Source organism: Lissotriton helveticus, chromosome 9 (genome assembly GCF_964261635.1).
Source record: "Lissotriton helveticus chromosome 9, aLisHel1.1, whole genome shotgun sequence".
Classification (NCBI taxonomy): Eukaryota; Metazoa; Chordata; class Amphibia; order Caudata; family Salamandridae; genus Lissotriton; species Lissotriton helveticus.
Genome location: NC_136070.1, coordinates 565461601 through 565484338, shown reverse-complemented (window position 1 = coordinate 565484338; position 22738 = coordinate 565461601). Strand labels below are relative to the sequence as shown.

General features: G+C 47.2%; 1 protein-coding gene across 1 annotated transcript in view; it reads left to right on the top strand.

The window, feature by feature from the left end:
* The window catches only part of UBXN1 (UBX domain protein 1), an 88421-nt gene that overhangs the window by 10134 nt on the left and 55549 nt on the right, over nucleotides 1–22738 (top strand). The window lies entirely within an intron of this gene.

Genomic DNA, 22738 nt, shown 5'->3' with positions numbered 1-22738 from the left:
ATGATGTGAGTATTTGCGAATAAAAGCCATGTTTTACCTGTTTGTTGAGGGTTTTGAACACATTGGGCCATATGTAGGAAATTTTGATTTACCGATTCGAAAATACCGAATTTTACCGATTCAGTATTTTCGAATTGGTAAATGCTATGTACATAAAAAATCGGTAAAAATTACTGAATCGTTAAGATTCGGTAATTACCGAATCGGTATTTACCGATTCGGTAATTGCCATTCATTCCTATGGGCCTGGAGGCCCATAGGAATGAATGTCAATTACCGAATCGGTAAATACCGATTCGGTAAAATAGGGAAAGGGTCAAGGGTGGCAGAGTGTCACTTTGACACCCTGTTGCACCCCTGATTAGTGCATGTGTGCACATGTGGCACACATACATGCCCTTCACATGGCACAGGTGTAAATGCACAGATTTGCATTTACATAGGAATTCGTTATTTACCACCAACTAATAATTGGTGGTAAATAACGAATCCTTAATGCCCAGAAGCACTCTTTGAAGTGCTTCCTACATTTCATTTACCGATTCGTTATTTACCGAATCGGTAAATGTGCCTCCTACATAGGAAAAGCCTATTACCGGTCGGTAACGGGCGATTTCGGCCGTTACCGACCGGTAATGGCCTTCCTACATATGGCCCATTATGGGGCTGCTGATAACACTTTCAATAATGGGGGTATTATTAAATTCACATAATCAAATCAATGGTTGCTTGATTTGTTGATCGAAAGCCAGTCCTTGATTTTTGTGTGTGTGTGTGTGTGTGTGTGTGTGTGTGTGTGTGTGTGTAGTGCTTAGCTTCGAGGCAAGCTTTCTGCATGTTGTTTCACCAGCCTTAAGAGATCTTCATCACTATTTAGGGACTTAGGAATATTCAGCAATAGGGGGCTGAAGCTGAGATGCCTTTTAGCACCCCTTCTCAGCTTCTATATAGCTTGTCAGAGTCCTTTTTTTTGTCAAGAAATAGATTTGGTTAATGGGTAATAACTGATCACACACATGTTGGCTTACTTTAAGTCCCAACGTTAGATGTCTGTAATACAGCATTTTGGTGGCTAATCAGCGGGACCAAAATCGTGATCTTTAGTAGAGGCCGAAGGCATTGGGGCAGCTGGCATTTAAGAATTAGTCAAAGTTAGCATTTAGGCAATCATTAACTGTGCTCTGTGTTTCCATATATCTACCTTGGTGGCTCTCTAATTGCGATGGGCGCATTGAGAGTTCATAAAACAACTTAAAAAATCGAAAGTGCCTCTTAAACATTTGATTTATTGGTGGGTTAAATGGTGAGTTAATAAGTTCATTGAAGACTATGATTATCTTATCGGTAATCAAATCTAAAAATTTCCATCATTTTATTTGCATAGCCTTTTCGTAGATTTGCCAAAGTGTTGCACAATATTGTAGCCTGGGAAACATATGATACAATCAGTTACCACTAATTGCATTACTAGGAGTCCTTTCTCCCTTTAGTTCACTTCTTTGTGGGGTCGCTGTGACTCCTAGACACCAACAGCTAACCCATTAAAAAAAGTAAAACCCCTCACCCAACCTCCTCCTGTACATACAAAAGACACAGCATATCAGTTGTCCTGGTACACAAGAGGAAGGGAAGTAATAAATCAAAGCGAGAAAGGACTAGTAGTAATGCAATTATTGGTAATTGAAGCATTACCTTATCATCCTCTTGCTTTGCTTCATTACTTTGTGATACCTACTGCAGCAGAATAAAAACCAGGACAACTGAATGTGTTTGTTTAGAATTTATTAGAACAGATTTACCCTCCCCTATTCCCTCCACAGAGCAAAGTACCTTTGATCTAAGAGATCTTAATTTCCACTTCTTGCATAATTCTGTAATGCTTCACAAAATTGGAAGGAGTCGCCCAGGTTGCAACTTTACATATTTCTGCTATTGTAGCTCTCTGCTCTTGTGCTAACATTTCCCTTGTTGACCTACCCTGGACCCCCAGAGGGGAAGGGACCCATGTTCCCTATAGACCAAAGCAATCAACAAATTGATCTACCTAGTAAGGGTCTGAATTGTAAACGTTGCTCCCCTCTTGACCGTGTCACAAACAAACAGCATTTTATGGGAGGCATAAAATAGAAAAAACGTGGCTTAAACCCCACTAATCAATACATTGGGTTCAAATCTAATTAGCTTAAAGACTAATCTACACCCAGCAGCAGGAACCCCCCAGTGCCTGCATACCCTCGCGGGTGAGGAGCAGCGCTCTACAAATCGAGTTTGATTGATAACGAATATGCTACTTACCAGTATGCATCTGTTCTTGGCATGTAGGGCTGCTGACATTCATATCTGTGCATAGATCGCCGCCTAGTGTTGGGTCCGGATGATTGCACATTGTTGTCCTGGAAGAGTCTTCGAAGTATCACAAGATAGTTGACTCCTCCCCTGGACTACAGTGCGCATGGGCATCCTCTCCATCCCCAGATTGTTTTTCGCCATTGTGGCAGAGATGGAGTGTAGTACAGTAAGTGATGACCATGCTAAGAGTAATTCCGAGTGCTGCAGCCGCTACAGGTGCCGGGGAGGAGGGCGGGCGATATGAATGTCAGCAGCCCTACATGCCAAGAACAGATGCATACTGGTAAGTAGCATATTCGGTTCGAGGCATGTGGGCTGCTGAATTCATATCTGTGCATAGAATACATAGCAGTCCCTCCATTAGCGGCGGCTGCCTGTGCCAGCTGCAGCAGTCTGAAAAAGAGTTTTTAGAACAGCCTGCCCTACAGCTGCCTGCTGTTTGGAATGCACATCTACGCAGTAGTGTTTGGTAAATGTGTGTATGGTAGACCATGTGGCTGCTTTACAGATTTCCTCTAAGGGAATGTTGCCCAGGAAAGCCATGGATGTCCCTAACTTTCGTGTTGAGTGGGCTGTAGGGGGAATCGTTAATGTGCGCTTAGCCTTTTGATAGCAAATCTGTATGCACTTAACGATCCATCTGGCTATACCTGCTTTTGAAATGGGGTTGCCTTTGTGGTGTGGTGAAAAGGCAACAAACAGTTGTTTTGTCTTCCTGAAATCTTTTGTTCTATCTAAGTAGTACATGAGAGCTCTTTTGACATCTAGTGTGGAGCATTCTTTCTGCCACTGAATCTGGATTCTGGAAGAACACTGGCAGTTCTATAGTTTGATTCATATTAAACTGTGAAACTACCTTAGGCAGAAACTTAGGGTTAGTGCGTAGCACCACCCTGTTGGAGTGAATCTGTATGAATGGCTCTTGGATAGTTAGTGCTTGAAGTTCACTAACTCGTCGTAGCGATGTGATTGCCATTAGGAAAGCCACTTTCCACGTTAAGAATTGTATCTCGCATGAGTGGAGAGGCTCAAAAGGTGGACCCATCAGTCTGGTAAGGACCACATTTAGGTTCCATACAGGTGCTGGTGGGTGTCTGGGAGGAATAACTCGTTTGAGACCTTCCAGAAAAGCTTTGATGGCAGGCACTCGGAAAAGTGAGAGATGCCTCCTGTTTTGGAGATAAGCTGCTATTGCGGATAAATGTATACGTATGGAAGCGTAGGCCAGATTGCATTTGTATAGATGTAATAGATAACAGATGATGTTTTGAGTAGATGCATCTAGCGGATTAATGTCATTATTGGCACAATAAATGACGAATCGCTTCCATTTGGCCGCATAACATGCTCTAGTTGTGGGCCTCCTTTATGATGTCCATACAGTCGGGAGGCAGGTTGAGGTAGTTATGGTTTTTTTTTGGAAGCCCTCACTCACCACCCTGGGTGGTGACATGCTTCATCATCGGGCCCACCAGGAGAAGCCGAATGCCTCCCTGGTGTGCTACAACGCCAGATTACTGCGGAGCTGGTTTAGTGACAGTAGTGTGAAAAAATGTGGTTTTTAAAATTGTCAAGAAACTGTACCAGAAAGAAAAAGTTTTTATTCTGTGGTCAGTCTGACAAGGTTAAAATATGTGTCGGGAAATATGCCAAATAATGTATTGGTTATTTCCACTTTTAGAGTGGGGTCGACATGTTTCAGCCCTTATGTGTAAGATTTACCAGGCTTTCTTCAGGACCAATGTAATGTGTACCTCGGCGGTGTGGGCGCGCTAAGGTCCACCCTACCAAAGGACGTGAAAGTTAAAAACGATTGTGTAAAAATTAGTGCAGAAAAAAACAACAAACCACCAAGTGGTGAAATAAACCTCTGATTTAGAGGGACCTGTGTGGTTTGTATCAAAAACGATCCACTCCCCATAGGTCTCGGGAGGTGGGTGGGGCGACAATGGCACACCGCCCGCTACGTCCAGCACCCGTTTGGCACCTAGCGCTCCCTGCAACCGGATGGTTGCAACCGGAACGACTTCCAATGTGGAGTTCATAGGGCCTTATCAATCTCTGATTATGTGCTAATCACTTATATTGTTTCTCGACACTCTCTTGTTGTTTTACAAACCTAGCCTGGGGGACTGAGAGTGCCCCTTTTCCCTCTCTCTCATATTGTTAAGATTGGCAGGTTGAGGTAGCCAAATTCTAAGACCTCAGGAGCCAAATCGCCAGGTTGAGCTGTTGCGGATCTGGATGCTGAATGTCGCCATGGTTCTGCGTCAAGAGTCTGGGTGTGAGTTGCAGCCTTTGATGCGGTACCACGGAGAGTTCTAGAAACGTGGTGTACCATGGTTGGCGTGCCCACGTTGGAGCAACCAGGATGAGAGTCATCGAGTGTTGCCGTAGTTTGCGTGCCACTAGCGGTATCAGCGGTGCTGGGGGAAAAGCGTACGCAAATATGCCTGACCAGTTCATCCATATCGCATTTCCCTGCGACTGTGGGTGTGGGAACCTGGCGGCAAAGCTTTGGCATTTTGCGTTTTCCCTTGTGGCGAATAGGTCTATCTCTGTATGACCCCACTGCTGGAAGTACGGTTGGAGTACTGATGGATGTAACTCCCACTCGTGTATTTGGTGGCTGTGCCTGCTGAGCAGGTCCGCCATCTGATTGTCCTTGCCTGGGAGGTGTTCTGCCATGAGGAAGATGTTTCTCTAAATGGCCCACTTCCACATGCTCTGAGCCAGATGAGACAACTGTGGAGAGTGTGTACCTCCTTGCTTCTGTATGTAGTACATGGCAGTCATGTTGTCCGTCCGGATCAACACTACTTTGTTGCACAAATGTACTTTGAATGCTTTTATTGCCATGAAGATTGCCATCAGTTCCAGAAGGTTGATGTGCATCTTTTTCTGCTGTATTGTCCATAGTCCCTGCACTGTGTAGTAGAGTACGTGAGCTCCCCATCCGTGGAGAGATGCGTCCGTTGTCAGTGTTATCTGTGGTACAGGCTCTTGGAACGGTCGGCCCTTGCAAAGGTTTTGTGGGTTCCACCAATGCAGAGAGCTGTATGCGCGACCGGTCACCAACACTAGGTCTTTCAATTGTCCGTGAGCCTGGTTCCACTGACGTGCTAAGCACTCCTGAAGCGGGCGCATGTGTAGTCTCGCGTGCGGGACTATGAAGATGCAGGAGGCCATCATGCCTATCAACTGCATGAACACTCGTTCTGGGAGCGAGTGTTGTGGTCTGAATTTCTGTATCAGCAATTGAATGCTGTTGATCCTCACAGAATTTGGCTGTGCTTTGGCTGCCAGAGTGTTTATTGTTGCGCCCAAGTACTGCCGTGCTTGGGCGGGCTGAAGGTGGGACTTCGGGTAATTCAGTGAAAACCCCAGATTGTGAAATATGTGAATGGTGTGGGACATGTTGGTGGCACATTGCTGGGCCGACTTCGCTTGGACAAGCCAGTCGTCCAGATAAGGGTAGACGTGGATATTTTGTCTCTGTAGGTGTGCAGCCACTGTCGCTAGGCACCTGGTAAACACCCTGGGTGCTGTAGTTACTCCGAAAGGGAGGACTTTGAACTGATAATGCTGATCCTGAATGGTAAATCTGACATATTTTCTGTGTGACGGGTGTACCGGTATATGGAAATATGCATCCTTGAGATCTAGTGTTGCGAGGAAATCTCCCTGACTGAGTAACGGTAGAACCTGCTGTAACGTGAGCATGTGAAAATGTTCAGACAGGATGTACTGGTTTAGGGGCCTGAGGTCCAGTATGGGTCTGAGGGAGCCGTCCTTTTTTGGGATTAAGAAGTACAGCGAGTATACCCCTGTACCCTTTTGTTCTACAGGCACGAGCTCTATGGCTCCTTTTTGCAGCATGCTGACTACCTCTTGCTGTAATAACTGTATATGCTCTGCGGACATAGGACGGTGTCTTGGGGGTATGTTGGGTGGAGTGGATGTCGCCTCCAGACAATAACCGTACTGGATAAGCTGCCTCACCCACCTGTCTGTGGTGATGGTTTTCCAGACTGGCAGGAACTGTTGTAGTCTCCCCCCGACCGGTGTTATATGGTCGGGGGTAGTGACAAGACGTCACTGTTTGTTGGTGGCGGAGGATCGGGAGTTGTTGTTTCCATGGCCCCTGCCCTTGGTGCTGTTTCCACGATAGCCACCCCTATTGTTCTTGGTGTAGGTGGTCTGCGTGCCTCCTTTACTATATTGTGTCTGCTGGGACACCTGGCCTCTGGAAGCTCCTCTATTGTTGGAGCGACGAAAAGAACCACCCCATAACTGCTGGGACTGTAGAGCCCCATAGACTTTGCAGCCTCTGTGTCCTTTTTTATTTTTTCCAAGGTGGTGTCCACTTCTGGGCCAAATAAGTAATCAGGGTTAACTGGCTGATTGAGTATGGTGGTTTGTATCTCAGGCTTGAAGCCGGAGATTCTCAGTCAGGCGTGTCTACGTAACATAACGCTTGTATTAATCGCCCTGGCTGCAGTGTCTACTGCGGCTAGCGCACACTTAATAGACGCGTTAGAAATAAGTTTTCCTTCTTGAATTAGCATTTCTGCCGCCTCCTTGTACTCATCTGGCAAGTGTTGTAACAGGGTTTCAAGTGTATCATAATGAGCCCTGTCGTATCTGGCTAAGAGTGCCTGTGTGTTGGAGATTCGCCAGACATTGGCCGCTTGAGCCGCCACCCTTTTCCCTGAGGCTTCTAGCACTTTGGATTCCTTGTCAGGGGGAGGAGCATCACCCGTGGTTTGCGAGTTCGCTCTTTTACGAGCATTGGAAACAACTAGCGAGTCCAATGGCAACTGTCCCTTGATATAGGTAGGGTCCCCCGGTGCTGGTTTGTATTTCTTTTCAATCCTGGGGTTTACCACTCTGGCCCTTGTGGTCTCCTTAAAGATGTCTCCAGTGTGTTTCAGGACACCTTTTAGCATGGGTAGCGTTTTGACAGTTCTCTCCGAGGTTGAGAAGGTGTCAAATAAAAAGTCCACTTCAATAGGGTCAGCATGGAGTTGGACATCGTGATTTTTTTGCTGCCCTCTCAATAAGTGCGTTGAACGCAGCCGTGTCTTCTCTAGGTGATAGTTTAACAGCATAGACATTGCTGTCAGGGGCACCTTGTGGCTCCCCTGGGTCAACAGCGTCTGTCCAGTGTTCAGTTTGGTCTTCTGGATCAGTGTAGACAGGATAATTGTATTCCTCATCGTAAGCATCCCCTACATCCACATCTGAATGTGTGGGTGAAGAAGGAGCAAGCTCTCGTCCATATGTTTGCAGAGGTTCAGAAAGAAGAGGTGATGTTGCAGAATCCCTTTTTTTTCTTTAATGGAATTTTATATGACTCCATTGGCTGTTCTGGGACGATCTTTCGCTTGTGAATGGAAAGTCTACCAGTTTCAGCGTCGATGAATTGCCTCGGTTGGTCTTCCTGGAGAGGCTGTCGATGCTTTGTGGCCTCTTCAGTAGTTGCAGGTGTCTGCCCCGTGGACACCTTTCTGGCCGTGTGTGGGGCGAATGCCTTAGGTGTCACTGGCGGCGGCAGTATAAACTTAATCGGTGCCGACGCTTTCGGAGTCTTGCTGACTGTCTTCGGGGGTGGAGCGGCCTTCGGTCCGACAGCTGTAGCTTTTTCCTTAATGCGCTGCAGCGAGTCCGACACTTGCTTTGAGAAAGAGGCGGATGGTTGTGTCGACTCGATGGGAGCTTTAGAGCCACTGTGTGTTTTGTGCTCAAGGTCCTTGCTGACTTTCGCTTTGTCGAGTCGACGCTTAGGATCGGTAGCGTCCTGTGCTTCGAGTCCTTTATTTGTGTTTACGGTCTTCGGCGCCGACTTCTTTGGGTCGATGTCTTTGACCTGTTTCTTCGGTGCCCCGGATTTCGGCTCGACACCCGTTAGCGACCTCTCTGGGTCGATAGCACCTTTTTGTTTCGTCGGAGCCGACGGTCCTGAAGCCTTCGATCCGATCAAAGTAACTTGTACTTTCGGTTTCGATTTTGTTTTAGTTTCTGGTGCTTTCGGTTTTGTTGTCACCGATGTCTTTGGTTTCGATTTCGATCGGTCAACCGATGGCTCTTTAGTAATGTCTGTAGCCGGGCCTTGAAGCGAGGCTGTAGAACTATGCGTTTGATCTTGGGTAAGGCCTTGTGGCGATCCCTCGACCTGAGCCTTATCGAGTGTGTTAGTGTCGGCCCCCATACCAGCGGGCGGGCCTATCTCCTCGCTGGAGCTATCTTCTACGGCCCCAAGGGCCTCATCGTCGTCTCCTACCTCGTCGACGACATCGTCATTTTCGACCATCTCCTCATCTTCTGCGTCATAACTGGAGTCTACCTCCGACGCAGGTTCCGACTGGTTCTGTTGAACTTCCTGCTCGACCCCTTCATCGTCCTCTGCATCGAAGATGTTCACCGGGTCAGGCGCTGTGTGCTGGGCTTCCTTCTGCGCCGCGCGTCGAAGGCGAAGTGTTTTTTTTTGGACCCGAACCGAGAACAAGCCATACAGCTGGCTTCATCGTGATCCGGAGACAGGCACTTGTTGCACACCGGGTGGACGTCGATGTGAGGATACTTGGAGTTGCAAACGGGACATCTCTTGAAGGGGCTCCGTTCCATTTTCGTTCGTCGATAAGGCCTCTGGCGCCTACCGGGCCTTTGGAGCTGAATAGCCACACGGCTATTGTTTCGACGTCCGGCTCGAATTCGAGCAGGAACGAGTACGCGGCACCGATCGCAAAGACAATACCGACGATACCTATAGGCCTTTTGGCCTAAAATAAAGTTTTCTATTGATTCCGAACTTGAGTTAACAAATATACATCCGAACCCAATGGCGGAAAAAACAATCTGAGGATGGAGAGGATGCCCATGCGCACTGTAGTCCAGGGGAGGAGCCACCTATCTTGTGATACTTCGAAGACTCTTCCAGGACAACAATGTGCAATCATCCGGGCCCAACACTAGGCAGCGATCTATGCACAGATATGAATTCAGCAGCCCACATGCCTCGAACATATCTTTACCGATGAAATGCTAAGAGATAACCAACACTAACTCTGCTCTCTAAGCTGTGTCATTGCCCAATGATGGAAATGCTCAAATGTCATAAATATTTGGGGGAACCAAGGCGATCTCGCTGATCTCAAGGATTTTTGCCTGCTGCCCCCTGGAACGCCCCACTGCTCCATTGTGGATTGCTCCCTCCTCTGTGCGAGTTGCCTGAGCTTGTACCACACGTCTCTGCTGACCTGCAGGGATTAGTTGTCAACAGCCTGTCCCCGTTGCGCTTGCTGGCTTCAGGGACCGCCTCACCACATCAGTGCACAGCCTGAGGTGGTCTTCACTCTGAGATTCTCCACCGGGCCTGCAACAGTACTTCCTCTCCTAAATCCTGGGTGAATGCTGCAGCTGCTACTCCAGTCGACTGACGAAGAGTGGCTGGGACATGACAAACATGAGGAGGGTTTCTAAAATTCAATTAGTTAATTTTTGGTATCTGGGAGGTTCAGGGGCCACACAAAGTAATAAATCAAAGTGAGAGAAGAATTGTATAATGAAAAGGAGTTTGGTTTTCTTAGGCAGGCTTTTGTGACAAATGCTGAGTTTACAAACCGTTTTCCTTGGCCTAGATGGCCAGCTGCTGGATCTCTTTAATCTATTATTGGGCAAGTGATTGGAAGCTGGGATTAATTCAAGTACACCCTTTGTCAAATTTGTTAGAGTTATGGAAACTCCGTCTTCAATGTGTATTGAGATGACAATTGATCACTAAATTTAGTAAACCCGGATTAGTTTGAACTGTCAAATATTTAGATTATATTCCTAATTCTCATATTCCTGGCACAATGTATTGTTTCCCTCATCGTTCTGCAGTGAATTGAAACATTAAACATAAGATCATTCAATTTTCATCTTTATTCTGCAACCAGTAAAATTTAAACGCGATCAGCAAAGTTCTCCTATTGAGCTAGGATCTTGTAGACCAGGTGTCTCCAACATTCGCTCTAGTTAGAGCTAATTGTGCTTAAGGAACGTCCTCCCGAGCTACTAGCAAATGTTATCTCCGTATAATAGTGGCCTCCTATGTTATCATTACACTGTCGCCCCCAAAGTGGGATTATAAGTAGGGACTGCTCAAACATTTCAAGTGAGATTACCAGTAGAAATGCCAGGAAAAATCTGATGATTAAATGCGTTCACCTAACTAATGAAGTAACAGCCAAAGCATCACATGCTCTCTGACGCAAAGGACATAACCACAGCACTCGACTTGAATTATTGTCCAAGGGTTAACCTTCAAATGTGTATGTAATTGTAGCCTTTTTTTACTTCATCAGCAAATCAGTGTGTGAAAATGCTCATATTTTTCTAACAAATTCCAGTTTTCATTTTGGGCAAACACACTGAAATTTCCAGAATAAATCCCTCTTCAGAAAAAATATAATATTTGCCTTAAATATATCAGTTTTCATTTTTGGGAAATACAGTCCCCAAGTATCAGATTGTCATTTTCTTCTAGTACTTCGATATACAAATGCCTCACATAAACGGATTCTACTTCAAATGACCAGGTCTTACAACCATAGGCCATGGATACTCACCATAATACCTGTTAGAACATATGAATGTTGAGTGTCCATTGAACACAATAGAGCAGCAGTGCCTATAAACACTGATATAGGCATGCTGCTCTCAACATCACACTATCTTAATGCACAGCCTCTCTCTTTCCCCTGCCTCTCAAATATATTTGGATTGGGCAGTGGAAAGCGAAAGGCAGAGCCTGTGCAGCAGTAGTGAGTCTCCCCCTCCCATACACCCAATCCTCCCATAACTCACCGTGTCACTATAGCCTCAGAGAAGGAATGCTGCTTAGCTTCTGGGTCGCTTTGGCTTGGATGAACAATGAAAAACAGTTTAGCCGAGCCCAGGGAGAACTTGTGGCCGACTTCAGCCTCTTTTCATTTCTGTGCCTGTTTAACAGCTAACGGCGCAGCTATAATCTATTGAGCAGTCACAGCAACAACTGTGATACAAAGGCTTTTGAGCAGCAGGTGAGTTTTGAGTCCCCTCTGGCTCTGAGAAGCCTTTTTTTTGTGGTTTTTTTATTAGGATGTTTTGTCCTCTAATGGCCAATATAGCACGGTACAGTGGGCGGTTATGCTATAGTAAGCTTTTGATATGCCAATAATGCCCATCATTATAGTAGGGCCACCACTATGGTGAGGCTGGACACCCTAATGACCAGATGCCCACCATTTATAAGCAGTAGCCTTTTTTATGTGAGGGGCGCCCATTAGGCCAGGGATGAGTAAACTTAGAATAGTAATGTTCTTAATATGTCAATGATGGCTGGCATTGTGCTACAACTACACCAAGAATGCCCCAGATACTTTAGGCATGACAATTATTATGCCATTGTTACTGTATCATCAACAGACACAATTATGCCAGAGGTGAACCCCTTGTGAAGTGGCTAGCATATTCTTAACACCAAACATAGCTTTCAGGGAGTGACGCTTTATGTGGGGGGACAATCTTTTTTCACACTCTTGCATGCATACAACTGCTCTTGAGGCTCTTAATAGTCTCGGCTCTGGACCATACCTTGGGCTGATCATTTATTTATTTTATTTATAATTACACTTGATTAAGCGCGCAGCTACCCGGAGGTTTCCCGGCGCTAAAGTAGACACAAGGTAAGGAGACAGAAAAGCAGAAGCTTACATATCAAATAGCCAGGTCTTGATACCCTTACGGAAGGTCAGAAAACACCTTTCCGATCGAAGAAATAAAGGTAAGGAGTTCCAAAGAGAGGGGGCTAGCAAAGAAAAAGACCGACCACCCATTTTGGCTCTCCTGATTCGCGGTACTTTCACTTTATTTTGGGTAGAGGACCTGAGTGCGCGAGATGGAACATAACGCTGCACTAAAACAGATAGATAGTTGGGGGCTGTTCCAGTCAAGATTTTGTGCATGAGACACAACGCCTTAAATTTAGTCCTGTTCTCAATACGCAGCCAATGCAGGTTGCGCATGTGAGACGAGGTCGAAGTTCTAACAGGAAGGTTACAAATAAGGCGAACCGCCATATTTTGTACCACCTGGTATTTCCTAGTTACCTCCTTACTGGCACCCAAGAGTAAGATGTTCCCGTAGTCCAGGCGTGAGATGACAAGCGCCTGGACTACCGTCCTCAGGGTGTCAGCAGGCAGCATCCACCTGATTTTCCTCAGCCACCTAATGATGTTGGTACAGGTGGCGGATACTTTCACTACATGCTGCTTAAAGGACAATTGGTTGTCAAGGAGGACTCCAAGATTACGAGCATTCGTAGTTGGAGTAGGAAGAGGACCCATCTCTGGAGGCCAGTGCTGTGGGCCCCATAACGAAATATCTTGACCAAACAGAAGCAATTCCGTCTTGTCCCCGTTTAATTTTAATTTATGATCATGCATCCATGCAGATATTTGTCGGAGTCCATTTTGAAGAGACGAGGAAGAAGAATTTTTGTTGGCGGAGAGTGAATAGATGACTTGCGTGTCATCAGCGTAGGAGTAAATCGTGAGACCTGCCTGCTCTGCCAAAAAGGCCAGGGGTCTCACGTATAAATAAAAAAAAAGGGGACTGAGAATGGACCCTTGTGGAACACCGTGTTTAGAAGGAAGGATGGATGAAGCAGAAGTGGGAGAAAACACTTGAAAAGTGCGATCAAGGAGAAAATTAGCAATCCAGGCCAGGGCCGAGCCACCGACACCCATAGATTTCAAGGTGGACAACAAGATGGAGTGGGAGACGGTGTCAAATGCGGCACTCAAATCAAGTAATATGAGTGCCACTGACTCCCCATTGTCCACCTTTTGTCTAATGGATTCCGATACTCCAAGGAGCGTGGTTTCAGTTGAAAAACCAGCCCTAAACCCGGATTGAGAGTCGTGAAGAAAATTAGAAGTTTCAACATAAGAAGAAAGTAATGAATTAACGTGTTTCTCCAAAATTTTGGAAAAGCATGAAAGCAAAGAGATGGGGCGGAAGTTCGATGGAATATTAGGATCAGCATTGGCCTTTTTTAATAGTGGAACCACCATAGCATGCTTCCATTCATTGGGGACAATAGCTTCAGATAACGACGCATTCAGAATTTTTAAAATCATTTGCAGCAAAGCTGGATCTAAGGATCTCAAGACTTGTGGGGGCATTGGATCGAGGGGGGAGCCAGATTTAATATCTTGAAGATATTTTTTTAAGAGTGTAGGAGAAATGGGGTCCCAGACGAGCAGAGGAGGACAAGCGGAAGACGAACCAAGGTTAGTATCAAGGGTGGGGATGCATGCAGTTGGAGCGGAGTGAGTAGACACCGCAGAATTAGAATTAAAAGTAGCATAGATTTTATCAATTTTTTCAACGAAAAAATTGGCCAAAACCTCACATTGATCAGTATCTAGACAAGGGTCTTTAGGTGCCGTGGACGCACCAGAGAGCTCTTTAACAATTTTAAAGAGCGCCTTAGGTCTGTTTTGTGCCGTTAGAATAGAAGTACTGGCAAAATTGGCTCTGGCGGCGTCACAAGACAAATGATAGGCTTTAAGGGCTGCCTTGTATTTTATTTTATGGTCAGCGTTGTACTTGGAACGCCAAATGCGCTCCAGTTTTTTACAATATGCTTTTTCTTGACGAAGCGCGTCCGTAAACCAAGGTGCTGGCGGATGAAGAATTTGAGGTTTATTTTTTTGCGCTGGAAGACAGGTGTCTAAGGCCGTTGTCAACCATCGTCTGATAATGGGTAAGTCCTTTGTTGCTATACTGGAAAGCGCAGGTTTATCCTTAATAAGAGTGAAGTTAAGATTGTCAATATCTAAATGCTTCCAGTTCCTACTAGCTTTATGAGGGAGAGCATGAATCGAGGGTTTTACCATCTCAATTGTAATTGAGAAATCAACAACGAAGTGATCTGACCAAGTGACTGGTGTCGAGGATTGATAGGCGATGCCAACAAGATTCGAAATAATGGGATCTAAAAGATTGCCCGCTATGTGAGTGGGATCAAAGTTGTGCAAATGGAGGTCTAAAGCTGCCAGATCCTGTAAGAGGCGTGCAGCGATGGCACACGATTCAGAATTGAAATGAATATTTAAGTCGCCAATAATAATAAAGTTGGTTGATTGCGCCAGAAATGGGGAGATGAATTCTGGGAAAGAGGAAGCCCAGTTACTGGCGGAACCTGGTGGACGATAGATCAGCGTCCCCGTTAGGGTAAATTGAGGGGAGAGTAAGAGCTTGAACAAACCCGCCTCACAATTCGGGAGGTCGAGATCATCCCATTTACAGGAGAATTCTCTCCTGAAAATGATAGCAATTCCCCCACCATCATGCAACCAACTAATACATTTTCACTCTTGTGTCCCGCAGTCCCACACTTCGGTGGGCCAGCACTGGTTACTGCTTAGGCTACTGCAGTCCTACAACAGGGACAGTTTCTCCTTGTGGCTGAGCTAGGTGGTGTGGGCTCTGGCAACTTTCTCAGAGAAGGGAGAAATCCACAATGGAGCTCTCCAGTGGGCAAAAGGCGTTGATATAACTGAGGTCGCCTTGGTTCCTCAAATATTTGACATTTGGGCATTTCCATCACTGGACAATTACATAGTTTAGAGAGCGGAGTTAGCTTCTACATGTCATGGGTAAATTGTATTTTAAGACAGTTTGTTGATTGGTGGGCTTTTGGAGACAGGTGTTCATGTGGCAGGCCCGAGAGATTGATAAACTGTATGGTTGAGTGTGATTTTGAGGCTCTACTTGTCTTCACCTCTGAAAACTACTCCAAGGGTGCTGGTGAACTACCAGCAGCTCCTAAGCTACTTTTTGGAGACACTTGTTGTAGCCTATGGTTTATAGGTTTCGCTTGCACAGTACTTGTGTGGGGCTTTCGAAATCTCTTATAAATAATAATGTAAACAAATCTTTAAAGGGGCTTCCGAACCCCCACATTGCTTACTATTTGTTTGCTTTCTTGTCAGTCTATTTTCCTTTCTTTCCATTGGTTACAGCATGCCATTTCCTGTTGGTTTCTGGTATCCCTTCGTGTGTTTGTGTTTTCTCTGGAGCATGGACCAAGTACCTCTTCCTTTTGGAGTGTTCATCCGCTGCTTTCATTTCTGGGGCTAAATTTTTCTTTGTAAACAAGCAATTTCTGCTACCGCATGTTTTTTCGTAGCTGTGCTTCGTCGCCTCACTGTATATATACTTTAATGCTACTTTTTGCTATCTGTGCTTCTTTTACTTTTTATGATCTCTGCCTGTTTCATGGACTTTTGTTGCGTGCACTACGGCGTTTATTTTATTTCCAATTGTATTGTTAGCTGTGTTTTTTATGGGAGATGTTTGCTTGCTACAGATGAGACTGGTCTGTCAGTTTGTGATTGAAACTCTTTGTTGCTCTCTGGCTCCCTTCAAGCCAGACACTCCCCCTGGCTAAATTTCACATCCCAGCTGGCCTCTCCCAGCTTCTCCTCAAGCATTAGTGAACCTCTGTGTTGTGCTCGCCCTGTCCTGCAATTATCCTTAGAGATATCAAAGCACGGCTCTGAACAGCTCGCACCCAAACATGCAGAAGAAAGGTGCCACAGTGATTGCCTGCCTGCTCTTTCTCTGCCTCCTTTGCGCCTTGAAATCCACCAATCAGGAACTACAAGATCAGAGAAGGCTGATCCCAGGACAACACCAATCCGAGCGTGATTCTCTGGTGCTTTATCCATCTGTATCCTGACGAATGGCTGTATCATACCTAGCTGCTTTATGAATGCTTCTATCCAGTGCAGAATCCTGTTAACCAGTAACTTCTGGATTCTGCCCCTAAACCCCTACACGCGGTCTACTCCCCATAATAAACGCATCAATATTTGGTAGTTTTTGAAGTATTGGCAGCAGTTTATTAAACATTGATTCAGAGCTCGTGCCCCTTCCCTGTACTTTATTCATAATCATTTGTGGCAGGTGAATCATAAATCACTTTCACATTTTTATGACTCATAATAAATCTTTAATATCATAAATCCCTTTATGCATTATGTCCCTGTCTATTATGAATCTTGCTTTCTCCCTGAGCATGTCTGTGCCCCTGTTGTCGCTGGGTGCATTGTGCGCTGGTCGTCCTCCTGCTTCTTCAGCTTTGATCTGTCTGCGGAGCCACTCCATGCCATGGGTCGAGAATGTGGACTAACGGCTAGGGCTTTCAACCTCGGAGCTGGGGAACCGGGTTAGAGTCTCGGCAGGGATGCTCAACTTTTTGTGATTCTGGGCAAATCACTTAATATCCCCATGCCTAACAAAAATAAATGTCTGTCTGTAATGTAACTGGTTCTTATGTAAAGCTCTCTGATACCTTCGGATCTAGTTCGCACTACAAAAATCTACACCAAAAAAAAAAATTGTTTGCCTCCGGCTCTTTTGCTGCCTGTATAATCTTGCCCAGTTCGCATTGCCTTTTGCTGCTGCCTTGGCCCTCCATGTTGCTGCTCCCTTTGCTGGTTGCTGCTGCTTGGCCCTCCATGTTGCTGCTCTGCTGACCTTGTCTTCTTTGCTTTCATGTTTAGCCACGTCACATCACCCTCGTGGGCTGTTCCTGTCTGACCATTGCCTGTTCCTCTTACAGCCGGGGCGCGCCACCCTTACGGGCTGTCTGACTGTTCTTGTCCTGCTTGCCGTAAAGCAAGGTTGTGTCACCCTAGCGGGCTGTCCGAAGCTGCTTTACAAGCTGTCATCAGCCTTGGCTGCTTGTTCTACAAATGTTAGCGGCGTCACCCTTGAAGGCTGTCTTCTGCTGCTCTTCAGGCTGTAATCTGCCTGGGCTGCTTGTGTCCGCAAGTGCGGGTCGTGTCACATTGGTTGCCCACTTGCCTCTTGCCGCCGGGGTGCAGCACTCTGTGGCTGTCCCTGGCTGCGTTTCTTAGGTCTCAGTTAGCCAGCGCTTGCGCTTCAAGACATACTGTATATGGGCATAAGGCTCTGCCCACTTTCCGCCCATCTTTTTAATTGGCTCCTGTCCCAGTCCTGTGTAAATGGTGGCTTATCATTGGTCAATAGGCTTAATAGTCCCTCCTTGGTACCGCCTTGTCTCTTCTTGTAACCTCCCATGAGGACACTGCCTGTTACATGTGTTGTTACTCCATAGGTTTTAATTACAGCCTCCGAGCACTATTTTTTTTAAAGTGCTTCCGAAAGGACACACTCTTGGTCCTAAGCAAAGCTGACAGTGGTTACTTTACTCACTAACACATCTCACATTTATATGATAAATTTCCTTTCATCAGATCCAAAGAGTACAACCTAATCCGGAATTATTATATTAATTATTTTTTCGCATTTCAAAGCTACTAATTGTAAATATGGACATAGCTATTTGAATCTACTCCTGGTCCTGTCTTGCATGCAGTCGATTATGGGTAGGGTGGATTTATCATATCTTCTGCAGGGTGCAGTACTATATGTCCTATAGTACCTCTTTTGGCCACATAGGGTACTGCACCCTGCAACATACCTAGGTAAAAAACATTGGCATTTATAATGCCAATAACTCCAACTTTGCAGGGTACAGTACCCTATGAGCCCAAAACCGGTCCCATGGAACCTCTTTTGGCCAGGTATGGTACTGCACCCTGGCTAGGTAAAAAGCATTACCATTTATAATGCCTCCAACTACACAGGGTGCAGTACTATATGTGGCCAAAATGGGTCCCAGGGGGCCTCTTGGCCACATATGGTACTGCACTCTGCAACATGGCTAGGTAAACAAGCATTGGCATAGCCAATAGGTCTCGGCTTTGGGACCTTATAAGTGTTTAGCCATGCAACAGTTAATGTTGTTACACCAAGGATATTGTGCTGCATAACTAAATACTTATAAGGTCCCAAAAGCGAGACCTGTTGGCTATGCCAATGCTTTTTTTTTTTAAGGGTACAGGAGATTAAGTGAATTGACCAGAATCACTGGCTATTTTGCCTATCGAAGACTCAAACCTCATTCCTCCAGTTCCAAAGTCGAAAGCTCTGCCACTAGTGCCACATCACCTGCTGTAACCTAGGGCAGCACAAGCAAGATACAGGGTATATAGTGGGAATGAAGGGCGGCACAAGTAAGATACATGAGTACATAGTGGAAATGAAGGGTGGCACAAGTAAGATACATGGGTATATAGTGGGAATGAAGGGCGGCACAAGTAAAAGACGGGCATATAATGGGAATGAAAGGTGGCACAAGAGAAGGACATATAGTGGGAATAAAGGGTGGCACAAGAGACGAGCATATAGTGGGAATGAAGGGAGGCACAAGTAAGATACAGGGGTATATAAAGGGAATGAAGTCTGGAACAAGCACTATGGGGTGGAGTTACTGAGAGGAGGGTGGTAAAGAGAATATAAATGGCACAGACTGGAAGGAGGGTGGTGGTACTGGAGTGAGGGTGGCAGTGTGAGCAGAGTAAATAACAAAACATAACGTGTATTTGTAAAGCGCACATTCACCCGGAGGTATCTTGGCGCTGAATACCAGATGTTTCTTGTTACCCAACTCAGTGGTACTCATTTTATCGACCTCAGATGGATGAAAGGCTGAGTGAACCCGCCGGGATTTGAACCTGTGACCATTAGGTCGAACACAGGCCCCTGCAGTGGAGGCATTAGTCCACTGAACCACCAGACCCGGCTAAATGGGTACAGAGGTGGTATCGACCATCAGGAGGGTGCTACAGGAAGCTGGCCATGTACAGGGAGTGAAGCCGGAGGGGTAGTGGTGTAGCCAGGAAGGTGAACAGCACGGAGAGATGATAGATGCAGAGGGACACAGAAGCAGGGTGATATGGAAAGGGAGGGCCGTATAGACAGTGAGGGTGGTTCAAGGACAGCACCGTAGAGGTGATAGATAGGAGGACACGAAGCAATGCGGTTTGTGGGGATTGGACAGGCAGGAGGGGGCAGTGATCCAGGAAGAAAAGCGAAGGGAAAGCTGGTGCAGATCAGAAAGTCAGGAAGTTGTAGAGGCCAAATGGAGAGTAAGGGACAATGCAGGGTGGTGCGAGGTGGATGGTAGTTTGTAGTACAGAATTGCTAACTGTAGTATGGTTAGTAGTGAGTAGTGCAGAAGCACTGGCTCTGGGAGGGTTAGTAGTGAGTAGTGCCGGAGCGCTGGCTGTGAAGTCCTGTATGGGATTGTGAAGAATTGCAGACAGGGTAAAAGCTTGCTTCGCAGTGAGCCTCACCTCCGATAGCAGTGATATCAGGGTGCCGAAGCAAGGTTGTTTTTTGGGTTGGTGGGCCCAGCACTTGAGCATGACATTTTACATAGCTGTGGGGCAGTCCTCCGTGCTCTGAAGTAAATAGCATTGTCTGGCCTCGTACGCCAGTCACCAACGGGCAGTGGCTTCTGACTGAGACAAGTCGAGTACCAGCCAAGCAGACCGTAATGAAATAACCTGCCGAACGTTGAAACGGACATCCGTGACCAAAGTCCTACCATTACTCACTCTATCCCCACCAGGGCGTTAGCGGTGACCCTAAGTGTCACGAACCTGTTCCTGCTGTCACCGCCCGGATCTAGTATTACAAACAGTCCGTGGCTACCTCACTCTAATTTAGACGCCAGCGAAATCAAGACAACCACAAACCCTGCAGTGCGCATAGAATGGCGCGTACACTGTAAAACAAGGTCACGTGAAAACAGTTGAAATACGTCTTTCGGGGTGGGGTGAGGCAGTTGGGGGGGGGGGGGGGGTAAAAAAAACCTTACGTTGACACTGAGCAAAGAGAGTCCCAGGTAGAGGTAAGCAGAGAGAAGGAGAGAGTTTGAGATATACAAATAGAGATGCTCTAGTGAGAAGGGTACTTTTCCTAGGGGTCTTGTGGAAGGTGGGGGCTCCAGGCTATTGCTCACTTTGCCCATGTCTTAAAAAGTCTCTATCCTGCACCGGCTAGGTACACACAGATCTATACAGCATCCGCTCTAACCTGTGAAATATAAAATTCAGCCTGCTTCGTAACCAATTAGTAGAACAGAACAGAGCATATTACATGTTCTCAATGTCTTTGGAGCAGCTTTAAACAAATTTGTAGATTTACTGTCAGACTTCGCCCCCTTTGACTCCTCCCCTCATAACTCCACCCCTTCTGCTCCCACCCCTTGACACCCAGTTAATGGGATTCCACGGTGTTTTTCCATTTGCAGCACCGCATGCATGTTTGTGTCAGTTTTGGTTGGAGTTAAAAGATGCGCTTTTTCAGGTCAGTCAGTCAGTGAGGAAGGGGTTTGGGCACTTGAGTCAGGAATGCTCCTGCTTTCCTAACGTGGAAGACGGTATGCAGTGGCGGTGGTTTCTTTCATGCAGAGGAAGGAGTGTGCGGGGACTGGAGGTGGGTAAAGCCCAGGATAAACTTAACTCACCGCCCTCTCTGGAGAGAGAGAGAGGGCTCTGTGGGGGTACGGGTCCAGTGTAAGCTGGCTGCTGCCTCTGCTGCGATCTTTGTCCTGTCCTAAATCTGGCGCCGTGGGAAGTTGGAGTTTTGAAGTTTCCAGCACAGAACCGGGTTTGTTTTTCTGCTTCGGAATTCGGCTACTTTTTAGGTTTCGCCTGGCGTAGCACTGCGCAGCAGTGTTCGCGCAGGCGAAATCTTATGTTTACCAGTTCGGGGCTTTGTCCCGCCTCTCTCTTCCATTGGCTAGCTCCATAAATGGAGGCTAGCCATTGGAAGAGAGATCTGTCCGTAATTGTCGGACCAGATTCGTGGGCGTTCTGGAGATTTTTTCTCATCCCGCCCCTTTGTTGCCGTCATGCAGCGGTGGGTGTTGTCTTATTTGTTTTTCCCCAGGATGTTTGCGGCCGCCATTTTTTTCTAGGAGCTAGGGCGGGCGGGTGGGTTCACGTAATGCTCCTTTCTCGTCAGGAACCTCCTGCAGCCTCTCCCTGCCAGAGCCGAGGACATGCAGCCGCGGCATTTCTCCCCGTCCCTTCCACCCCCCCTCCCAGTCCGATGCCTTCTCTTTAAATACCAATCGGCAGATAAGTAATAAGTTCCTTCTTTAATATGTGACTCGAAGCGACCTGTGCTACCTCCGCTCACCATACGTGACTCCCCGTGCACTGCATGCTACCAGCAGTGACCTCGCAGCTCACGCGTGACGCAGGAGTCCGCATAGCGAGGCGCCTGGGCCTCTCCCTCAGCAGTTAACACGTCTCCCTCCTCGGGAGTTTCTGCGGGGCCCGCTGGGGGGCGGGCAGCAGATGTAACAATGGAACATATGTTTTGTTAATAGATCTGAAGCAAATAGCAGCGTGACTAAAACTTTTGGCCGCTCCACAAGTGCTGACACGGGCTGGCTGTACTCTAATGAAAATACTACTGCGGCGCGCGGCGTTTCTTGGTCGGTGCACCGCGGACGATAAAGACCAGGCCATGGAGGCGCGAGCGCGCCCTTCCTCTGGGACGTGTAGGTGTGTGTTGGTGAGGTGGCCCCTCTGGGGACCTGTGGAGGTGAGGTGACGTTAGTCCTCCGGTGACGTGGAGGTGAGGTAGCACCTCTAGTGAGGCGCGAATGTTGTGGTGAGGTACGTTCTCAAGGGGAGGTGACTCCTCTCGTGACGTGTGGTTGTGATGGGGATGTGATTCGGCTCCTCTGGGGACGTGTGGGTGTGTGGAGGATGAGGTTCTTTTAGTGGCATGCTGGTGTGGAGGCGATTGGGCTTCTCTACTGCCACATGGGCATTGTCACGTCAGACAGTTCACCTGGCGACGTGTTGGTGTGGACGTGACGTGAAGTGGCTCCTCTTGTTATGTGTGTGTGTGTGTGATGGGGAGGTGAGTCTGCTCTTCTTGGGAAATGAGGCTGTGGATGTGAAGGGCCACCTCTGGTTATGTGTGGGTCCAGCCCTCTCCCTCACCATGTCCATCTCCCAGAGTCCTCTCGCTCACTCACCCTCCAGCCCTCTTCCTCCCTCCCCTCACATACCGGCTGCACTCCCCGTCCCTGGGGTCGGCCCTCATTTACTGTCCATGCTCCCTGCACACACACCCCCACCGTCCGGTCTCTGCATACCGCCCTCAATTCACTGTCCACGCCTGATGGCTCTTTCCCTCTCCACCAACCCTCGCTCAACGTCCAGCCCCTGCAGATATCCCCCTCCTCACTGCCGCCCCGCAGCCCTCTTCCTCACCCTGTCCACCCCCACAGTCCGCTCCCTCACCACCTCCTGTCCAGCCCCCTCCTGTGTGTGGGGGGGTGTGTGGCTGTGTGTGTGTGGCTGTGTGTGTGTGGCTGTGTGTGTGTGGCGCTGTGTGTGTGGCGCTGTGTGTGTGGCGCTGTGTGTGTGGCGCTGTGTGTGTGGCGCTGTGTGTG